Source organism: Protopterus annectens, chromosome 1.part0 (assembly GCF_019279795.1).
Source record: "Protopterus annectens isolate FY-2018-M chromosome 1.part0, PAN1.0, whole genome shotgun sequence".
Taxonomy (NCBI): Eukaryota; Metazoa; Chordata; order Ceratodontiformes; family Protopteridae; genus Protopterus; species Protopterus annectens.
In genome coordinates this window covers 1,527,872,848-1,527,893,759 of record NC_056725.1, presented here as the reverse complement: position 1 = coordinate 1,527,893,759, position 20,912 = coordinate 1,527,872,848, and the positions used below count along the sequence as shown (strand labels likewise).

Sequence of the window (20,912 nt, the reverse complement as noted above, 5' to 3'; positions counted from 1 at the left end):
CATGGCTTACAAACTGGACATTGCAAATATCATTCAGCAACTGGAAAATTGAAATTCTAGGTTATAGTCAGGGTGTCTCACAGGGCTCTGTCCTAGGCCCGTACTTGTTTAGTTTGGATCTTTCTAATCTATCTTTTTCACCTGAAGTGTTATAGTCTGTATGCAGATTACTTAAAAATGGGTAAACTGATTACATGTTACAGATAGGGTATGTCTGCAAAAGAAGTTGACTAATTGACCATTTCGTTTCAGGTGAATAATATGCTGTTAAATACATCAAAATAAGCTTATGAGATTTGGGAGACAGACTAAAAGGTGAATATTTAATACAGTATACAGTGATTGAAACTGTAGATTCATTTACTAGCCTGGGTATATGGATAAATCATATCAACCAATTGGTTAATGATATTTATAAAACTATACATTGTATAAAAAGATTTACAAAGTCTAGGAAATCAGAAATGATGAACTTATTGTTTATAAGTTATGTTAAACCCAATCCTGAATTTGAAATAACAATAAAGAAACCTTATAAGAGAACAAGTAAATTGGAAAGAGTACAGAGAAAATATACCAAGGGCTTCCAAGGAAGTGAAAATTTAAGTTATAAAAGACTAAAACACCTGAACTTGTACATTGTCTCATACAGACATTCAAGAGAAGACCTTATTCAGGTATAAAGGACATTTAGAGACAATTACCTCTGGGAATGTTTAGGGTTATTAAAACGTAGTACAGAATCATCATACAATCTGTGTAGAAGATTATATAGGAATGAGAGGTGTACTAACCTGTTCTCTGAGAAAGTAGCTCATGCTTGGAATGCACTAGCAAATTACATTAAAGCAAGCAAGCACTAGTTTAGATATCTTTAGGAAAAATCTGGACACTTATTATGGACATAACTGTTTTGGTATATTGGCAGGCTAAAAGGGCATTTTTATTGCCCATGCCTGAAATATTGGAATGCACATATATATATATATACAATTAAGACAATCCCCCAGATTTAATAAATTCATGTAGACATAGTGTGGAGCCAACACAGAAGTTACCATGTCTGTGTACACAGTTCTCCCTCAGTTGTGAGCCATGTATATTAATGATGGCAAGTTGCTGAGGAAGAGCCATGGAACAGGGCTATTGAATCAGTGTAGGGAATGTGTGACTAACTGTGTCCACAGATTAGTAACACACCCCCTGCACTGTCCAAGTGTATGATAGCAATGTATTTAAAGTTCATTTTATGTTTTTTTAAAGTTTGCGTGGTACTGAATGCAGCAATTGACACATGCCATACATCTAAGAATAGAAACCGGATGCATTTAATTTGTGATTCAAATGTCATGTTTAAGCATTGCTTGGTGGGTTTGTGCAGCATGGCATGGTGCTTAGCAGTCCTTAAATGTGGCTAAGAGATACATGCAAAAGTATAGCGGTATTCCATATATCCAGGTAGCCAAGTGGATAGAGTTACAGCTTCATGTGCAGTAGGTATGGAGTTTGAATACATGGAAGGGAAATTAAGCAATTATTTTTACAATATAAATTATGCCAATTATTTTTTAATCATGATCTGCTATGCTCAGCTAAGCTCTGCAAAGCCTTGTTAAGCCATGAGATGCACTGCTTAAACTATCGCTGTTTAAGCATCACATGGCAGTGCTTGGCACTGTTTGGCTGTGCTTAGCTGGTTTGTGCACTGCAAAGCATTGCCAGTTTAAGCATCACTCAGTTGAACTGAGCTGGTCTGTGTGCTGCTAAGTGATACACCATATTTTTTAAATATTGCCCAATGGCATGTAAGGGGTGGAAAAGGGCTATATTAAGCCTAAAAGGCAGGAATTCACCATAATACATTGGAGTTCTGTCTCTGAAGGATATAATGGTAGGTGTTGGAGAGGGTTTGTCCTTTTCGGTGAAGTGGTGGGGCAATGAGAAGACCAGGGTCATGGCCGGATTCCTAGTGAAAAGCAATGAAGACCAGTAGATGCAGGGAGGTTGCTGGGGCACGGAGTACAAAGTGGAGGCCTGGGACCAGCTGTAAGGGACCTCACCAGTGCAACTGGTATCCCCCCACACAGGTGAGCAGTGCTCTCACCACCATGATGACCTGAAAAGAAGGAAGGGACTCTCTTGTACACTTGGGTCCAAGAATTCTGGGCAGGCAATGTTCCACATGTGTGTAAGTATGTTTACCTGTGTTTTACCAGTATTTAATTTTGAATGTCTGCTAAACAGGTATGCCTAATGGTGTGTTTCTCTCCCAACAGCTGCTGAGGTGAGCGCTCGCAATGTTGAGGCACGCACAGGGCGACTGGCCAGGTTGCACCTCCAGTGTGGTGAGTACAGCTGTATTATGCTATCTATAGTCAAATAAGACTGAAAAAGAGTAGTGCATGGACCATTTATGTACAAGACATTTGTAGTGCAATAACTGTGGAATTACAGCTGCATAATGCCAACTGTTATGCAAGAAAAACTCAAAACTGTTTCAGTAAATGCATGAAGGTATCTGTAATAAACTGTTGTGCAATACTTGTGGAATTAGAGCTGATATTTCAACCCAGTAACAATGTATTGTGTACACTTGCACTTTAGTAATGTATAGGTTACCTAGGATCTCTGTCATAACTGCATTACATTCATGTGTGTTCATCTGTCACTGCAGTGCACTATAACACTGTAGTACTAGTACCAGGTCATATTTTGTTTACAGGTGAGCTTTCGGTAAATAGCAGTCAGTAAGATTTCAGCAGTGACTCAGTAGCTCAGTTTGTTAAATGCTGTGTACAAAGTTCATTTTTCCACATACAGACCAGGGTTCGAATCCAGTGCTATGTACTAATAAATATTACTGAATCAGATATGTCATGATGACAGATATTCTATCCACAGGGACTACTGATAAATGGGTGAGGTAGTCTATATTACGTGTAAATAATTGTTTATTCAAATTTCACAGACTGTTAAAATTATTACCACGAATGTGCTATTAATGCATAAAATAAAGGAAATATGTGCAATAATAATAAAATATATTAACATAAAAGAAATAAACTGTGTAATCTTGGTATGGCTTATGCCTGGTGTGTCTTGTAAAGGTTGCCGCAGTCAGTTAATACACATGATGCACATGTCCCTGGCTGGCACTGCTACTGAGTTTTATTCCCATTCCTGCCAGAAATATTACGGTATCAAGTCACGTATTGCTTACAGATATCAATTTCTCCACATGAATTGCAGGTAAGTGGGTGAGATAGCTCATATTATTGTGTAAATAATTGTTTGTTCAGATGTCACAGACTGTTGAAATCATTACCACCAATGTACTCTTAATGCATAAAATAAAGGAAATACATGAAATATTAATAAAATATAATAAAATAAAAAAAATAAATAAAATGTGTAATCTTGGTATGGCTATATGTCTGCTGTGTCTTGTAAAGGTTGCTGCAGTCAATTAATACATGTGATGCACATGTGCCCTGCAGTCACTGCTATTGGTTTCTATCCACATGCCTGCCAAGCAAGGCATGACAGTTGTGTACTCTCTTTACTGTATACATGCATGTCCCTCAAGTGTCAAGCTGTGATGGACTGTAATTACTTTTGTGTAATCCCTCTGTCACAGATGTATCATTGACATGGTTATATGTCAATAGCAAAGTAACAGTACATCAGCCCACAGCACACCATGGTAGTTATATAATTCCACCTGATGTATAAGGCTTCTTTGTAGTTGTGTACCTGCAGGTGTTACTGCTTGGTGCATAATGTCCCATGCGGAGAGCTTGAGAGCTATGTTCATGCTACAGCAGATATAGGGCACATTTACACATAAAGAAAGAACAGACCTGCAGAGTAGATAGCATTACTGTTGTCAACTATATAGCCCATGATGGTATTAATGGACTGTATTTCTCTCTCTCCCCAGCCCTTATCTTCCTAAATTTATTATTTTTATATATCGGTTATGGTTTATTATTAACATATGTTGTTCCATAAACTTTATTTTTGGGCATGTGTTTTTTAATGTTATATATTACTATGGTTGCATATTAACATATTGCGTTAAATTACCTATTCTGTTGGCCTTATGCCATAACTGTTATTGACATGCTGTTAACATACTGACTGTTCTGTTATTTATTGTTGTGTTTCACATAATATGCATTGAATTGTAATACAGTTATTTCCAATGTTCTGGCATGCTGTTATTACTAACAATGGCTTTGTTCATAACTCACCTGTATTTCTTGGTTTACCTGCATAACCACAGCATGTCAGGGTAGGCCAGTTCCTGGTGATCCACCTAGTCTACCTCAGCCAGTCATGGCACTGGGTCCCAGCATGTCTGGGACATAAACCAGTGGTGCCCCCTCTGCTGTCCATGCACCACCATCTGGTGGAACTGACTCAGGGGATGGAGCCCATCCCCCCTGGGAGTGGGGGCAGAGGGGGTTGTAACCCTGGATCATGGGCCATGGTGCGCAAGATTGTTCAAATGAGTTAAGAATGTCACCTGTGCCAGCTTTATGGCAGTCTGGATAACCTGGTGAGGCCTCGTGGCCCCAGCGCCCAGCCTGTTGGAGCAGTGCCAATGGCCCATGGGTGGTGATCTCAGTCATGCTGCTGCTGTCTGGAGGCACATGCACCTCAAATTCCACAACATCCTCCCTGGCCAAGGTTTTTACCCCTTCATGTGTCACACACTGCCCCTGTCAGCTGTCTTGTCTGCCTGCATATGCAACCACTCTTACCCAACTTACCTCCCCACATGTATCTACATCCCTCCCCCAACATTCCACTCTCTCCTTAAAAAAAAAAGTGACCACCTGTCCCACACAAAAAATATCACTCCATAGTTAGCTCTCCATTCCGCTTTTACTTTTACATATACTTTTTACCTACGTTTAAGCACTGCTGAGCACCACACCATGCTACACAAACATGCTCAGCTATGCTTAAACCTGACCTTTGGATTCATAATTAAATGTATCAAGTTTCTATTTTTAGATGTCTGACACATGTCCATTACTGCACACAGTGCCAAGCAAATATAAAAAAAAATTAGTACATATCCATACATTGATTTCCTGCAGTTTGACAGTGCAGAGGATGTGCTACTCCTCTCAGAACACAGTAACACACTCCCTACACTGATCCAGTAACCATGTTACACAGCTGTCCCTCAGTAACGCAGCTTCATTAATATGCATGGCAAGCTATGAGGGGGAACCGCATACATGACCCTGGTACCTTCTGTGTAGGCTCTACACCATGCCTACATAGAAATCATTAAATTTGGGGAAATGTTTTAACAAAGGAATGTAGGTGCAAAATGCTAGAGATGCACTTATCCTATGGAAGACAATGCAAACATGTTTTTATTACATTATTGCATTAATATAAAATGTTTACAAGCAATGGCATGCAACCCATGGGAGGGATGTAATATCTAAAAAAAAAAAACAGAAATTGCATGGAATGTTTGCATGTTAGGAACTGGCAGTAACAATGTGGCTTTCAGATAACCATAGACAGGAAGTAAACAGGGCTGTACTTTCATATGTGTTTCAATCGATTATAGCAAAACACAGTAGAACAACACAAAAGTATACAAAAAAGCAACTTAAATTATGACATCTTGTACTTAACAAAAAGAATCATGAAACCATACAAGATAAATAAACAAAAACACAATATTTTACTATACAGACAGAAATAATAAAATATATTTTTTCTTTTTTTTCTTCCCAGCTTACCTTTTTTTGTTTAGAAGATCTACTAGACCCACCTTACCCTTCCCAGGGATCATTGCGAGGAGATCACTGATGCTGGTGAAGCATAATAATGATGCTGGTGAGTGTGCTTTAATTTCTCATCAACTCAGACCACCCTTATGAGCTCCACAATGGCTGCCTATGGGAGTTACTTGCATGCTGCTGTGTATGTGAAAACTCCCTGCCAAGTGATATACCACTTGCAGCACAGAGCTTGCCAAGCTATTAATACCACTATTGCTGCAAGCCTTTCCTGCCGCTCATCCCTCAAGATGGGTGAATCAGTATTAGATGCTCATTCTCATTTGCCCCACCCAGTCCCTCCAGCATTTATGCCATTTGTCAAACACTGGTCATCTGCAGGACAGCCAGCCCATTATCTTTCTGTGCCACTGCACTGGTTGGAAATATAAAATTAGTTCAGTGTGTGGGTTCAAACCAATCAATTACAGGCAAGACTACTCAAGATTTAATGATGTGAATAATACTAATTTTAATGAATTTTAAAAACTCTTGTTGCAGAAAATTATTTGGAAATATATAAATAATTGATAATGTTTATTATTTGCTATGTCTTGAAAATGTTAATAGATACTATTTAAATCAAAAAGGGATATGCACACTGAGTCCTATCAGTACTTTTACACTGATCAAATAATTTTCTGCAGCTGTGTTATAGACTGGATAACACAAAACAGAAAGGTCTTTGCTGTGAGTAAAGTATGTAATGTATAAAATCTGTCATTTCACACCAATTTTGTCTTTAGCCTCCCTACTTTAACATCATATTAAGGGAATTTTGCATAAGATCACTAATGATGCATCTCCAGTTACCCTAACTACTGATGAAATTCAAAGTGGTGCGGACATAGATCCCTGTCTACAATGTACTTATCTCTTGATCTAATTAATTTGTTAAAATTCTTCCCACAGGCAAAGCTAGTTTACATACACCCACATTTGAACATACATGTGTGCACGCACACACACACACACACACACGTGCAAAGACACATGGGCAAAGACACGGACACAGTCATACACAAACATACACATAAACACCCCAAAAGTTCTGAATGTGCCTGTAGCCCAACACCTCCCAAATCCTTGTGTTGCCATTACTGTTATTGTTACTGATTGCTACATATCAACACATCTGCACTGTCAGTGGTGATAGCACTTACAGTGTAGGGGACAGCAGTGGTCAGGATCTGCTACCATCTCCACTGTCATGTTAGGGAGAAATTCATGATTGTTTCAGCTCCGTTGCCAAAAATGCATAGTTAAAGATCATGTGAATATTATTATAATGATGAAGTCTGGTGTATGTTGTAATCCCATTGGCAGGAGCTTACTGATGTAAGGGTGTTGGGGTGGGACAAGTCTGTTTGCACCATACTCAGCAGAAGGATGTGGTCTTGCCTTCCTTTACTAGAACATTTGTTAGAGTGCATCAACCTGGCTTTAGTCAAAATTCACTTTGCAGTATTAGATCAAAAACATGGGTCTATATTTGCTCCATGAAAAGTCATATTCATCAAATACTTCTTCAGAGAACACCACCAGCTGAAATTCACTTCAGTGAACCAAGGAATTTTTCCATGGTTAGCAAACACTTGGCCATCCCCTCAACTTTGCCCTTTTCCCCACTATAGTATGATCTCAGCGTTGGTATATATAGTTAGGGGGGTTGTGGAGGGCACAGCACCCCAGTTGTGTAGAAATGATTTAGTCCATTGTGTGTTCCGGATAGTTGGTGGGAGAGTGTTTGAGAGCCATTGGAAAAAGTCCACAGTTCACTGAAGTGAATTTCAGAGGGTGATGTTCTCTGAAGACATATTCGGTGAATACGAGTTTTGTGGAATTAATATAGACCACAAAAACTATTTGGTCAAATGTTGCAAACAGTTTAACTAATAGAAAAGTGGTGTGCTTCTTCAGTGTAAGTGAATGGATGGAGTTCATTCATTCACACTGAATCTCTGCATGTGTTTTTTTGCTAAAATTGGCACTTAGTGGGGGTATGAAAATTTCTTCTTTTCCAAACTGTATGGACATGAAATTGGTGCATAAAAGTAGCAGGAGGTATCAGGGGTACGTGGGGGGGTGCTGTCCCCCAGCAAACAAAGCTTTCAGTACTTTTTACTTTGATTTATAGGTTTTGCCAACTAATGAAACTGTTAACATTGTTTCATAGTTCAGGATATCAGCATTCAATGAAGTCTGACTCAAACACCTGCTATAGATCTAATGTGTTATGTACAGTACCATAGCGTATACTGGTGAAGTTGCTCATTCACTGTGTGTTGAATGCAATATCACCAATACTGTGATATCTGGCAGCTGTGTGCACTTTTATCTGCAATTAATTCATAGTTGTATAGTAATAAAATCTGGAGGTCTCTCCACAGTATACTCCACAATTCAAAAGTCTGTTTATCACAGACTATGTTGTGAATCCCCACTTCCATATCAACTGTATATGGACTCCTTTTTCAACTCAGTTATGCATGGCTCCCAGTATGAGTCATCTGGTATGTGATTTGAATTTTGCAATAGCCCAGCAGGGTCAGGGGCCATATTTACGCTTAGCACCCAATCTTTTATGTCTGACAAAGTTTGAAAGCAACCATAGATTACACCACTTTGGTTATCAATATGCTACGTCAGCAAATGCAGATGTTTGAAAGAAACGTCATGGCACCTCACCTCTCAAGTGCCCCTGATTTTCAAGAATGTCTCTGATTTTGGCTCAAAATTTACCCTCCCAAAATAAGACATTTTGTAGGAAAAAATGACAGATGACACTCAATAATAATCACTGTAGTTACAGAACTGTTTTGCTTCAGAAAATTCATGTAAATTTATACCCTTTTATTGTATCAACTTTCCAAGTTAATATTAATAATACTTAAAAAATGTCACAAATTTGAAGCCTCAGTCCCTGACTATTCCTGGCTTCATCTCTAATTCTGGAAATAAAAGGTTAAATCTGTCTAGGTCTATGTTTTGCTAATGAAAACTACAAAACTCGAATGGCAAAATATCGAGTATAAAACAGCGAATGGGAAAATTATTGAACAAAGACAAGACAACAGCGAAAAAAATACATCGACTGGCCATAGTCGGCCAACACTGCAAACACAACCACGCAAGGTGTGGAGCTGTGCCCCCCACACACCCCCATCTATATATACCAACTCCATGATTGCACTACAGTGGGGAATAGGCCACATTTAAAAGGTTTCCCTTCACTTACCTTATTCATCGCGTTACTTCCTAATTGTTGGCCAACTATGGCCATTCAAAACATTTATTTTCAAAGTTGTCACTGTTCAATAATTTTAAATTTTGCTGCTTTATGTGCAATATTTCGACGCTCGAGTTTTGTAACTTTTCTGGTAGTCGAACATGGACTCAATTTGTGCATGGTACAATGTAGCAGCAAAAATAAATATGCATTTTGCTGAAATGTAATTTCAAAGAGGTAGCAATGTTACTGGTATACCAAAGTACTGTTTGTGTGATAAGCAGAAGTCTTCAAATATAGTCTGGGCTTTTACAGCATGAAAAGCAGTTTCTAAACAACTGTAATAATACAAGATGAAATGGAGGCATACATTGTGTAGACAGTAAAGGTTTAAACCAAATTAACACTTATTATGTTTGTAGCTGTATGACAGCAGCAGTGCCTTTCACCCTGGGGCATTGCCTTTTGTACCACAACTAAAGTAAGGCAGTGTGCTGTTGGATCAAACATCAAATATTGGCTAATGTGCGACAAATACACAAATGCAGGTTTCTTATGTATGCTGCCTTTTATGTCAGTATATACTTTACTTCCTTCCTTTTTTCAGGGTTTGATTTTACTAATATAGGCGGCCTTAAAATGTATAGTTCATGTAACTCTCAGTTTTCAGCATTCCAGAGAAAGAGAAATCCCTGTGTATGTATGTATGTGTATGTGTGTGTGTGTGTGTGTGTGTGTGTGTGTGTGTGTGTGTGTGTGTGTGTGTGTGTGTGTGTGTGTGTGTGTTTGTGTGTGTGTGCGCGTGTGACTGTGTGTAAATGATCATTCATTCTTCAAGCTGGTGTGACCTCACAATGTGAAGATATAACATGAAAAGTTCCCTGATATGGGTGGTGCAGGTGCTCACCCTCCATATAAGTGTTTCAAGTGTTTCACTTGAGTTATTATGTTTCATGCTAATATATTTAAGAAGCTGTGATTAGAGATTGTTTATTTTTGTCAGATATAACAAACCTGAAAATATCCCACAGTCACAGATAAAATGCAGCATTTAACCTTACATGGCTAAACACTTCCCTATTTAGCCTGTCAATCACTTCCTGAATAGTTTTCTTCATTATTCTGATTTTCCAATTTCTTAATTTAGTGTCTGCTTCCAGCAGAAACTCCACCAGAAAATCTCAGCTTCATAAGTAGTATTTCTGGAACTGTGCTGGCCAAAACAATTCCACAATGAGTATATGTGCATTTTCATCCGTTCCAAGTTTAAACTCTGGATCAAGATATGATGAAAGCCAGAATTTCATCTTATCAGTGTCCAGCAATTCCCACAGTAGGCATGTCTATAAAATTTCCTTAAAGTCCACACAAGCTCAGTAAAATTAGATTTGCAGTGACACCAATTCACCATTTGCTCATGAACGGATAGTAAAGAATGAATCTCATTCAGTGGCTTGGAGCTCTGCCATTATGAGTCCAAGACATAACAGTCTGACCAAGAGCTAAATAACATTTTTACACTACAATGTAAAGTGAGAAGGACTTCAAAGTACATATTTCTGCAGTTTCCAATGCATTTTATGTATTTTGTAAATCATCTGCATAATTCGCTACTCTGGCATGCTTGAGGTGGGGAAAATATTGAGTATTTGTTTTGCCATTTTACAGCTTATTGCCTATTTGCAAGGTAGTTGTGAAACCATAAGGATAAGTGATCAAGTCCGAATAAAGTGTTTGGTTAGCAATGTTTGATAAGAAACAGTATCAAAGGTTTGAGACAGGTGTAAGAAAAGAGAAGAGACAAGGTTAACTGGATTTCTGTGAAAGTTTATGGTGTTAACTGATTAGGGCAGTGTTTATTTTGTTAACTGATGAGAGCAGTGTTTACATTGTGGTGGGAAAGGAAACCATGTTGAGCTTCATTAAGAAGATTATTGTTGCTAAGGTAGTTAAGATGCTGAGAATGGATATATTTTTCAAGAAGCTTACATAGAGGAGCTATGATAGCTCTAGGTCTATATTTGGAGAATTCAATGGAATTTCCAACTTTGTTTGGGAGAGTAATATATATTTATATGCGTGTGTGTGTTTTGTGTGTGTGTGTGTGTGTGTGTGTGTGTGTGTGTGTGTGTGTGTGTGTGTGTGTGTGTGTGTGTGTGTGTGTGTGTGTGTGTGTATGCAGGCTTTATCTCTTTGTGACATACGTTTTTTGGTTTTTTTGGTTAACCAAAGTGCAGGGCTTGATTTAATTCTTTTTGTACAAATGGAAGAAATATTTTTGAGAATGTTTAGAAACGTATTGAGGTCTTAAGTTTGGTCCAACTGATGATGGATAGTTAAGAGATAAAGCTGTCCTTGTTAAATGAAGTAAGATTGCGTACTTGCTTAATTGTTTTGTTTACGTTGCTATGGTGTTGTACTATAAAAGTTGAAAGATGATCACTAATAATATCAGGGAAACAACCTGATGTGCTTATATGGTTTGGCTGAAAGGTGAAGATCCAGTCTAGTGTAGAATGTCTTTTACTACTTTTATTGAGTCTAGTGGGGAGATGATTAGCTAAGTGAAACTGTAAAGATTAAAAGAGTTTGTATGGGAGTATATGTTATTAACTTGCCAATCAATGTTAGATCACCCAGAATAATGGTTTCAGTGGGGATATTGTGATTTGTCCAGCACAGAAAATCTTCTGCTGTTTGCATACCGTTATCTGCATTTATAAATAAGACTATTTCACAAAATATAGTTTGCTTCTTTTTTTAAGATTTTATTATTTATTTATTTATTTACATTTGTTGACCGGGAATGTCCGACTGGACGCAGGTCCATTTTCAGCAGAGGCCCGGGGAGAAAAGCTCCACAAATTAAAATATTACAGACGTAGTTACAGATGAAGAATCCTAGCATTTAAAATATTACAAACATAGTTACAGATGAAGAACATAGTACATTCAGTAGATAACTAGCATCTGTTCTATCCACAAAGTCATAGCAGATATTAACAATTGTTGCAATAAGAAGTTACTGCCATATAATAAGTAGATAGGTATGGAAGTATCAGAGCTTGCTGTAATCAAAGATAGTTTGTGAGGTGGAAGAGAGGTAGAGGGTAGATGGAGTGGGAGAAGTTAGAGGGGAGAGTTACAAGGGCATAGCCAGCATGTTTTTAGGTGCGCTTTAAGTAAAGCTTTGAAGTGGGTGCATGATGGTAGAGAGGTTATTGTGCGGGGTGGGTGTTCCATAATTTGTCTATAGCGCTAGAGAATAGTGCTTCTCCAGCAGTGTTACTGGCTCTAGTAACCTGTAATTGCTTTATTTTGCTGGATCGTAGTGGTCTGGTAGTGAGATAGGGTTGGAGTAGATACTGGAGGGATGGGACCTTTAGAGGATGGTTAACCAGTTTGTGGGCGAGTGCGAGTTGATACCATTGAAGGAGGTGAGGGAGTTCTAGCCAGCCTAGTTCAATAAGTGAGAGACGGTGGTGACTGTGATAGGATGCCCTGGTGGCGAATTTGGCGATTTTGTTGTAGCAGATCTCGAGTTTATTTAGATCACATTGCCTTAGGTTGGTACATATTGGAGAGGCATAAAGTAGGGTGGCAATAAGGTGCGAATTTACAACTGAAATCCTAGCTGCTTTGGTGAGGAGTTGCTTATTTCTGTATAAGGCTCCTAGTTTTTGGTGGACTTTGTTTATGATCATGGATATGTGAATGTCAAATTTGAGATTGTTGTCTATTTCAACTCCTAGCAGTTTGGTGATCTGTTGGGTGGATAGTGGTGTTGTCTTTTGCTGTGATGTTAAAGTCAGAGTTGTTTTGAGTATGTTTGGTGGGTCTGAAGATGAGGAGTTTAGTTTTGTTTGGGTTGAGTATTAACTGGGCATCGGATAGCCAAGTTTCAACAGAGGAAAACGCATCCTGTGTGACCTTTTGCAGTTCAGGTAGGGACTGGGCTGGGCAGATGATGGTTGAGTCGTCTGCATATTGTATGAGTGTGCCATGTTTGGTGGCAGAGGCTAGATTATTTGTGAAAATAGAGAAGAGTAGGGGTCCAAGGATGGATCCTTGGGAAACACCAATATTGACAGGTAGTTGGGGAGATATGTCATTTTGCCATACAACAGATTGCCGGCGGTCAGACAGGTAACTTTGAAACCAGTTGGTGACTGATTGAAAAAAGGATAGGTTATTGAGTACAGAGAGGAGTTGTTTGTGTGGGACCATGTCAAATGCTTTAGATAGGTCTAGGAAAGTAGCAGAGGAGAGATGGCCATTGTTTTTATGGTGAAGGATAGTGTTAGTAAAAGAGAGTAGGGCAGTGGTGGTGCTATGGTTTGGTCGGAAACCATGTTGAGCATTAGAAAGGAGGTTGTTAGTAAGGAAGTAGTCTGAGATTTGAGAGTGAATGCATCTCTCTTGTATTTTGGAGAGTGGAGATAGAATTGATATGGGGCAGTAGTTGGTTAGTTCTGTGGAGGGGCCGCCTTTGTGAAGGGGAATGATGTGTGATATTTTCCATAGTGTAGGGGTGTAGCATTCTGACAGAGATTGGTTAATCAAGATGGATACTGGGTAGGCTAGGGCATCAGCTGCAATTTGTAGGAATTCACTTGGGAGGTTGTCTACTGCTAATTTTGTGGGTTTAAGTTTAGTTAAGAGTTTTCTTATGTTGGAGGTAGGAATGGGAGAAAATGAGAAGAGTGTGGGGAGATTACTGGGTGAAGGTGTGGGGTGTAGGGAGGGGGGTTGTTTTGTCTAGCTAGTGATAGTATGGTTTGTGTGAAGTGTGTGTTGAATGAGGTAGCAATATTTTCTGTGGAGTGAGGAATGTTAGGTGTAGGGGTATTGATTGTACCTGGGTGGAGGATGGAGTTTATGGAGGTCCAGAATTGTTTGGGGTTGAGTTGGGAGTAGTTGAGGGCAGACTGGTTGTATTGGATTTTGTCCTTCTTTATTAGCTTTTTTTGACTCTATTGCGTAGTTCTAGGAATTTCTGTCTAGCTGACCGGGTTTTGGTTTTGCGTCAGTGTTCCCAGGCTTTATCTCGGTTTTTCATTTCTGACCTAGTGGTGTTCTGTAGCCATGGGGAGGGTTGGGCTTTGGTTCTGGTGAGTCTTATGGGGGCATGGTTATTTAGGATGCTTAGGAAGGTAGTATTGAAAAATTGGACTGTGTCATCTAGGCTGAGGTAATTAATAAAAAAATACCCAGAATAGAAGAAAGTAAGATGAGAATTGAGCAGTTCAGATTTGGATCAGGATGTAGCGCAACTGACCCTACCTTTACAGTGAGACAGATATTTGAGAAAAAGCTAGAAATGAGGTAAGAGTCCAACTGGGCATTCCTAGACTTGGACAAAGTATATGACAAGATCACAAGAAACCTGATTTAGGCAGTCCTGTGGTGGTTGGAAGTCCCAAAAACATTGGTAGGATTATTGCATGCTATGTACAAGAACCAATGACTCAAGTTCTGATCTTGTCTCCTCACCCACCCAACTGTTGTTGTGGTCTTAAAGCTTGGTGGCTTTTGAGTTGCCCGCCTCTACTATAAATTTGATATTGGACACTCCCCCCAGTCCCATTGCATCAGTTAATTCTGCTGAGTACAGTGAGATCAGTTATGAAGGCTCACCCCTTTTAGTTTCTTAACCTTGAATTATCTTCTATTTCTTCTCTTTCTAATTAAAAAAAAAATTGCGCCTCCTCCTACTTTATTTTGCTGCTCGTGCTTAGATATTCAATTGCATCTATTCTGCTGCATTTGTTACTGCATGTCGGTAGCCTAATTAAATTGTTCTGCATCTACCCTGTGCTGATTTCAAAGCTGCTGAGAGAATTTACAAAACTAAGTGCCATGTTTCAACTTATTCTGTCTTATACTGCTCTTGTATTTGAATAACTGTGCTGTTTTATTAACTTGCATTACATCTGCACTGTATTTTTTTCATTGTTTTTCTGTTAAACTGTTTAATTAACTGAGTGTGAACTATTCTGCTGTTATATTTAAGTGTGCAACTGTTCTCCTGTGTTAAATCGACCTAAACAGAGTATAAATACCTTTAGCATAGTCTGGTTACAGGTTTTGCTGCATCCAGATCTGTTTCTGTGATTCCTTTGTTTCCTGTGTTTCCTGCTACACCATCTTGTGTTGTTGCGGCCTCCCTGCACTTAGTGAAAGTAAGTGAACTGGTTGGTACTGGTCTGGCATATGGTGTGTAGCTAAGAGCTCATGGACAAGTGTGGATTGGTCAATTCCAGTGTTACTGTTTTACTTTAGTTTTATTGGTATTTAAACCCTGCATTTGCATGCATTTGCACTTGTTTGCATATTGCACACTGCTGCACCACTGTTTTAACCCTTTGAAAAGTATATCAGATGCCTTTTTCCCTTCCAGCACTCCTGTGTAAGTGAGCCCCTCTCTTGCAGCTACTGTATTAATTTTATCCAGCCCTACTCACACCTATAGGTACTCTCCTCAGTAGTACCCACTCTACTATCCCTGACCTCTCTTCCACAGATTCTGGTAACCATGGACAGACAATTTCCTATGGTTTCTCCTGCTAGTCTGGTTGATATGGGCATCCTGAGACAGTGTAGCAACTGCCTCATGTACATGGACAACCCTCTACTACTACCACCTAGAAACACAATATGTGAGAAATGCAATTACATTAAGAACCTAAAATCCTTGCTCCCTCAATCATAAGTTAGTACATCTGGCACTGAGAAGGTTGTCTGCACAAACACTACAAACGCTACACCTGTACAACACACTCCCACATATGTGGAGATTCTCAAAAAAAAACATATCTAAACAAAAGAGACTTCCAAGGGAAAAACACACATGTGCATCACAACCCACAGCACCAAGCACCATAGATAGCACACACACACCTGTGTCCCTGTGTCTCACAGCCTCAAAGGCCCAGCCACAAACCCAACATACTAGTCATAGGAGATTCTATCATGAGACACACAGATGTGTCCCTCACAGGGCTAGACAAAAGTCACATAAGTTGCTTGCCAGGTGCTAGAATCCACCATATCACTCACGCACTCAAGTCTCTCAACAACAGGTACCGTTATGACCCTGTCATAGTCCATGTTGGTGTGAATTACTTGAACTGTACCTCTCTGGACTATATGAAGAGAAACATGATTGAGCTCACTGAATATGTCCCCAAGGCAGGTATGTCCCTAGTATTAAGCAGCATCCTACCATCATCCAGAAAGATGACTCAATACAAAAAGAAAATGACTGATTTTAACAATTGTCTTAGTTTCTGGTGTCATTCCAAGGGGGATCCAGTACCTGACAGCCTGGAAGGACATGACTGACAGACCACAATGCTTTGCCAGAGATGGCCTTCATCTGACCCCCCCCCCCAGACTTCCGGCTTCTGGCAAAGGCTCTTGCCTCCCCCATAGTGCCTTTTTTAGGCAAAGTCATGAGGACAAAATTACCAATGTGAAAAAGTCTTCTAAATTAAATTTAAAGGTCATGCTGCTAAACGCTAGGAGTCTTAACATGAAACTGCACTCATTGCATGCATTCCTCATGCTGGAAGATGCTGATATTTGTGCAGTCACATCCAGTAAGGACAATCACAAGGCCTTCTTCACATACATCCACAATCTCAAAGGTAATACCCAAATATGCTCTGAAATGGTAGTCATGAACACCCCACACACAAACGCCATAGATATTGCCAACCTACTGGCAGACAGGTTCAGTGAAAACTTCACCCCCATTTCTCCACCTTCAGTAAACCTGGACATCCCCAGCACCTGCCCACTCCCCTCATCACCAGGGAGCAGGTCTTTAATGCTCTCTCAAAGGCAGAAAATACAGCCTCCATGGGACCCGATAGCATCCCTGGCTGCATCCTACATGAACTCAGGCATGAGCTCTCAGCACCATTAAGCACCATATTCAACCACAGCATGAGCACCGGCTTCATCTCAGCCAAATGGAGTACAGCCACTGTCATCCCTCTACACAAAGGTGGAGCGTTCACTGACCCAGGCAATTATAGGTCCATCAGCCTAACTCGTCTGATCTAGGACCATGGAATGCATCATCATGGACCTTATAAACAAGGACATTGGCAATTTCCAAACTCTTAACCCCACATAGTTTGGTTTTGTCAAAGGAGACCATTCCTGTTAAACTTGGATGATTTCGTTGAAACAGTCACCAAAGCCATGGACAAGGGAAGATGGTGCACACTGCCTACCTTGACCTAGCCAAAGCCTTTGATACTATTTCCCACATGGGCATAAAAGATAAACTCTCCCAGCTAGGTATCAACCTGCATGTTACCAGATGGGTAGCTAACTGGGTCACTGATAAAACCCACTTAGTCAAAATAGGGGAACCGCCTCTGCTAGTAGACTCATAATAAGCGGCGTACCCTAAGGATTGGTCTTGGGGCCTCTATGGCTTGGGATACACTTTTCTGAGGTGCAAGCCAAAACCAGTGGTCTGTGGCTTACCAATTGTGCAGATGACTGCAAGCTGGGTGCTGTCTTAAATTCCCCTAGTGATGTGCACATCCTCCAAGAGGGCCTTACCCAAACTAATAACTGGTGTCAGAAGTGTGGCCTCAACCTGAATGCCAAGAAATGTATCGTCATCCCCTTTGGGGAAAATGGCACCCTCACAAATTACCACATTAATAACAATGTGCTAAGCCCACATTCAGTTGTGAGGGACTTGGGCACCCAGGTTGATAGCAAACTGACTTTTGACCACCGCATTGCCTCCGTTGTAGGGAAGGCTTTCTACATGGCCCACCTCATAAGTAAGGGCATTTCATCCTGGAACAAGGAGGTCATAACATCCCTGTAATCCTCCCTTATCAGACCCATTATCAAGTATAATGCCACCTTCGGCATGTACCTTACCAAGCATATGCAGCAGCTGGACAGACCACAGAGGTTCCTGACCAGGAAAATCCATGGTCTCAAACACCTATTCTAAACAGATAGGCTAAAAGCCCTGTCCCTCTACTCAGTCTCATACAGACTGCACAGAGGTGACCTGTGTCTGCTATACAAGGCTGTCTCAGACCCATCCTTGATGGAGCTGCTGCATATCCATAAGTGAAACTCCACTCATGCAACCTCCACGCAAGGCCTCAGCCTGGTCTGTAGCATTAATAGAACTTGTTGGCAGGATTGAGTTGTGTTACAAAGACTCCCTCATCTGTGGAATACACTCCCTCTCCATGTCAAGCTGAGTACCTCACTAGCCCTCTTTAAGAGGAAGCTGGACAACTTGATGGGAAACAGAAAATACACCCCTGGGATCCCACTTGTGTCCCTGCTTGTCAGGGGAAACAGATGCTGACTTTGTGGGAACATGGGTGAAATTCTTGGCTAGGCTTATAAGGACCTCCGGGCAAATAGCCTAGTATCCAGTGGCAGATTTAGGCTTTGGCATAGGGGTGTGCACCCTCCCCATTTTTTGAGAACACACTGTACAATCTTGAGTACAAAAATAAAACTTTTTAAGTGTTTAAATTGAAATCGGAAAATGTACCAAAAAGAAGTGCCAAAACAGTGAACACTTTCAGCAGTATGTTTTCCCATTTTCAACTGACAGATATTTTATTGTATTGTACGTTATGTATTTGTTTACTGTTTGCATCGCAACTCCGAATGGAAAACTCAATTGGAGGAGACAGGTGATCTGATCATCTGGAAGAAACACCAATTGGCCGCAGCGGAAATGTATAAGCATGAACCCTTGCTGCTAGTACCAACCCCTAGCTTCAGTGTCAGCTGTCTACCAGAGGCCCAAAAATAATTCCTCAGCAAAGTATCTGATACCTCATCCCAGTATAGGGAAAAGAGACTTGTCCTCCTATGCTGTACTGCATTTGAAACGCAGGAATCATACCTTTTGGAACATGAACCCTTGCTGCTAGTACCAACCCCTAGCTTCAGTGTCCGCTGTCTACCAGAGGCCCAAACATAATTCCTCAACAAAGTATCTGATACCTCATCCCAGTATAGGGAAAAGAGACTTGTCCTCCTATGCTGTACTGCATTTGAAATGCAGGAATCACACTTTTTGGAACATGAACCCTTGCTGCTAGTACCAACCCCTAGCTTCAGTGTCCGCTGTCTACCAGAGGCCCAAAGATAATTCCTCAGCAAAGTATCTGATACCTCATCCCAGTATAGGGAAAAGAGACTTGTCCTGCTATGCTGTACTGCATTTGAAATGCAGGAATCATACCTTTTGGAAGTATGTGTCTAATACTGCTCACTTGTTAATCGAGTTATAACCTGCCTCATATTTTATTTTATTTTCAGTGAACGCACCCTGTCAGGACAGCCAGCAGCAACAGTCTCCAATTCTATACCCCTATACTCCCTATTGAGTCCCCCTGCAGAAACAACCTCCCTAGGATCTACCTATTTATTTTATTTTATTCTCTCCTATTATCTACCTATCTACTTTATCTTCTCTCATTCTCCTAATTCTCTAGTCTTTTGCTCCTCTATTTGCATGGGGTACACCTCATTACACAGTACCTAGGGTGACCATTAGAGGGCAGTAGTGCCACTTTTGTCTCCCATTACTTTACCTGCTTTACGCTGTAGAATTTATACTAGGTTTTAACTCTATTTTTGCCTCTGTACTCCAACACCTTTTCCTTTATTTCTGTAGTTATCTCTAGCTGCTCTCTCCCTACTCTTTCATCACAGATACCTTACTAGGAACTCACCTCCATACCTCACTGATTGTTTTTTCTCCTCTTCACTGGTCCTCTTGGCCACATTATTGTGCTCTGTCCCATACTTCTCTACTGCCAACCTGTTGCCTGCATTTTCCCTTCCCTTTCCCTTCCCCACCCCCTCTTGGTACCTACTTTTGCATATCACTCTAACCCCACCTCCCTACCTATCTCACTGTCCCTGCCCCTAAACTTATATATCCATCCCACCCTTCAACACGCCAATTCTTTTTCCCCTAGTCCCACTCCTGACTGCTGAGTTTCCCTGTGGACAGCGTTTCCGGATAAGTTACTGCTATGGACCGTTTTATGGTTTAAAGATTAATTTGTGCTTGAGACATTTGTATATGTATTTTCCTATGTAATGGCTGCTGTTTGAAACCATACTGCCTCTTTATAATAGGTATATGTGAATTAATTAGTGTTGGTGTAGTCTTTCGCGTGCTTTATCTTTACTCTGTATGGGTATGCGCATACTTAGCATCGTGGATAGTACTACAATCTCCCTAGCTAGTTTAGGTACTCCTTTCTTATTCTTATTTGTTATACGCATCGCCTGAAGTTATTGTGCATGCATGCTTATTCTAGCCAGTATAATACAAGTGTTGGACGTGAACTTCGTTTTGCTACTAATCCCCTAGATTCCCTTTCATTACTCACTATTCCTGTTCTAGCATAACTTTTGTGTTCGTACAGCCTCTCCAAGAACGTAGAGACTGCTATAAACAGGTTTTTAACATTTTTCTGCTGTTTATCCTGTTCTTAGTGCTTTCATTATACACTATTCCTGTTCTAGCGCAATTGTTTTGCTCGCACAGGCTCTCCAGGAGCATAGAGGAAGCCTTGAACAGGTTTTTATCTGTTTAGCCTATTTTCTCTGTACAGGAAGCTACGAATAGTTTTTTAACTGTTTATCCTGTTCTTAGCATTTCTGTTTGTCATGCGTGTTCTCCAGTATGCAGAGGCACCCACCAACTAGTTTTTAATAGTGCACACCTCCTACATATATTCCTGACCTTATGTCTGGATATTATATAGCCTCCCACACATTCTCAGGTTAGTTTGTGTGCTTTTCTGTCTCTGGATATATAGCTTGCAAGCGCTAAGCAATCTCCCCTA

General features: G+C 40.3%; 1 protein-coding gene across 1 annotated transcript in view; it reads right to left on the bottom strand.

Annotated features, from left to right (window-relative positions):
- SLC22A2 (solute carrier family 22 member 2) overlaps positions 1–20,912 on the bottom strand; it is a 583,430-nt gene that overhangs the window by 116,462 nt on the left and 446,056 nt on the right. The gene's annotated exons all lie outside the window — the stretch shown is intronic.